The following is a 3,323-nucleotide window of genomic DNA, read 5'->3' on the forward strand; positions in this document are numbered from 1 at the left end:
CAAAGAGTAATATATATATTATGTAAAGTAATATAACAATTTCAGCGGGGGACAGTTAGGAGTCAACCTCATCTCTGTGAGTGTCTGGAGTCATATGTTGGCCAGATCGGGTAAGGACAACAGATTTCCTTCCCTGAAGGATATTTATGAACCAGATGGGTTTTTATTGCAATTTGGCAATGGTTTCATGGTCATCATGAAACTTTTAATTCTGGATTTTTATTGAATTCCAATTTTACCAGCTGCCACAGTGGAATTTGAATCCAGGCCCCAGAGTATTACCCTGGGTCTCTGGATTACTAGGCCAATGACAATACCACTACGTCACCACTTCCCCTTAAATTACAAGTATTATGTTCTTATACAGAGACTCCATCACTGAGTTGGCACACCAAGGAACATCTAGTTCTAGACTAGTCAAATTTATTATTGTATGACAAACTGTGGTTTGGAAACTAATGCTAACAAACTGGAACAAACACAAACACAACTAACCAAGAAGAGTTCTCCTTCAGACTCCCCCTAGGTTACAGTCATGTGCCATCACTTGACTGACACCTAGTGGTCGGAGGGTAAACATACATACATATGCACTTGCTTATGCTTATCACTACAACAAGATGATAGACTGTACCAGGAAAGACAGGAATATTCAATTTTAATTCATGTTTTATGTTCCATTTGTATTCGAACTGCCAGTGACTCTGCCTTGTAGAAGTTGCTGAAAACATTTCCTTCTCCAACATCCAAAGCGGGTGACTCACAGGTGCTGGGATCGCTGAAGTTATGACAATAATTTTGATCAGGCTGGTCCTGTAGCGCAGACAAGAGGCAGGTTGAGGTCTAATCTGAGCAAGGCTGAGCTGCTGCATGGGTGCCAATTTAAACTCCACCCCATCACCACCAGCAGCAACACCACCACCATCCCTCCATATGTAGAGACAGCTGTGGAACTCTGGGAAATCTAGGTCTTTGGTGGTCTCTCCTGTGATTTGCAGAATCGACTATGTACCTTGTGGTCCAGCAGCATGAGAGTCATAGAATCCAAACAAAAATTCCATTCAGCCCATCTGGCCCATGCTGGTGTTCATAATTCTCATAAACTTCCTCCCCAACCCCCTTCATTTCATCCTATCAGCAGAATGTTTATTCCTTGCGCCCTTCAGTATTTAGTTAGCTTCCCTTTAAATGCGTCTGTGGTTGAACTATCGATCGCCTTGTGGCAGTGAGTGCCAAATTCAAACCACTCTCTGGGTAAAGAGGTTCTGGATCCTGAGATTTATCAGGAATAACTGTTTGGCAGCTTGGAGGATCATCCTGGGATTTGGATGCATGAATAGAAGGGTAGGAATGCTGGAGTTTATGAGCATAAAGAGGTTTTTGGCGTTTGATAGTATTGATTGGGCTCCTGATGTTGAACAACGTGGGGTAGGAATTCTGCAGGCTGGCAGAACAGGTATGTTTAAACTTGTAGTTTGAAAACAAATTGGCGAAGGATTTTGTGGTTTGGTCGCACTGTCATATTCCGAAAGCAGCACAGCCCAACGTGCAGTAGCCGGTTTGCAAGGCTTCCATGTGAACCAGATGCAGGTACAGCTACTCTCCTTCAAGGAATGGCCATGTAAGGTACATTTTACAGCTATAATGCTTCCCACTGCTCCTGTCTGGTCTTCTCTCAAGTTTCCAGACAGGGGTACTTTTTCTGCAGGGTGGGTGGTGAAGGGGCTCTGTGTGGGGGGAAGTCTGTGTGTGTGGGCTGTCTGTGGAGGGAGGGTTCCTTTTGGCAGGGTTCCCTGTGGGGGTCCCCTTATTATGGGGTTCCTGTGGGGGTCCCCCTATTAATGGGATCCCTGTGAGAGGTACCCCTCTCACAGGTGCCCCTGTGGGGTGTCCCCCTATTACAGTGCGTCCCTGGGGGGAGGGGCTGGTTGGGTCACCAAGGCAATCCGGGGGTTGGTGTATGTTGTGCGGTGGGAGGGGGGTGGTGTGGGAGGGCCTATTTATGGTGTGAGGGGGGCTTGGGGCCAATTTGTGGCACGGAGAGGGTGTAGGCAGCCGCGCACCTCGCTATCGGGCTGGCCGCTCAAGATGGCGGCCCGATGGCAGGATTCCCTGGGAATCCCTCGTATTCCATATTGCATAAATTTGCATGGTGTGGAACCCTGAAATGCTGTGTTACGACCGCGTGGGGATCATAAAACTGGTGCAATTGAGCTCCGGCGGTAGAACATATGCTCCCAAATGGAGAGTCCCACCCTGGGTAATGTTCCTCAAGCTTACATTAGCTATTTTGGAACGCTGAATGCCACGTAGAATGGTCAGTGTTGGAGAAAGGTAAAGAATTGTAATAACAGGTCACTGGTAGCTCTGCATCATGCTCACAGACTGTGGAGGTGTTCCACAAATGGAGACAGGGAAGTCAAGAAAGGTACTGAGGTGTAGGAAGTGGACCTCATAAAGTTGAGGGAAGGATAGAAATTGAAAGCAAAGTCAATGAAATGTTCCACTGCAGCACGAGAACAGGAAATGGCACTGATAGAATTAACAATGTACTGGAAAAGGAAGTCAGGGATGGCCCTGAGTAGAATTAGAATAAAGAATATGTCACATATCTGCCAAAAAGGCAGACACAGCTCGGACCCATGTGGATCCTAGACCACCCTGGTGGAGGAATGGAGATGTCGAGGGATTGAGATTCCATCATAAAAAAGAGGTGGCTCGGACAAGGAAAGCGGAAACTGGAAACTGTTAGCGTGATTGACGCCATTGGAAGAGTCATGGATGTCGGTGGGAGGGAATTGGACAAGGAAAGAAAAAATAGTCCAAAGGGAAGGGTGGTCAAGAGATCTAGAGGAGATTTCGGTGATGGTGATGTGGTGAACAGATGCACATCAGGTGGCTCTCCTCCAGGACATGGACAAATCGCACTTTAGGTGAATTTAACCTGAACAGTCGACAGCATCGCACCCTCAATCGAGAAAGGAAGAACAGAGCCAGCATGCCAGCTCGAGAGGTTGAAGGGATGGCAGGAGCAGAGGAAAAGGACACGAGCAACAGGCGGGCAGGCCGGCGGACCTACCGGCGAGGGGGCCCCGGCCATCCCGGAGAGAGGGAGACCAATGACATGAGCATCAGCCTCCCCATCGCCCCCCGGAAGGCATTCCTTATGAAGGAACTGGCCGCAATGAGAAAGGCGATAAAGGTGGAAATCTAGGTGGCGGTCAAGGTGGCAGTTACAGAGGCGTTGGTCGGGGACGGCACAGTGGCATAGTGGTTAGCACTGCTGCCTACAGCGCTGAGGACGCAGGTTCGATCCCCGGGTC

The sequence above is a fragment of the Scyliorhinus canicula genome, chromosome 11 (genome assembly GCF_902713615.1).
Source record: "Scyliorhinus canicula chromosome 11, sScyCan1.1, whole genome shotgun sequence".
Classification (NCBI taxonomy): Eukaryota; Metazoa; Chordata; class Chondrichthyes; order Carcharhiniformes; family Scyliorhinidae; genus Scyliorhinus; species Scyliorhinus canicula.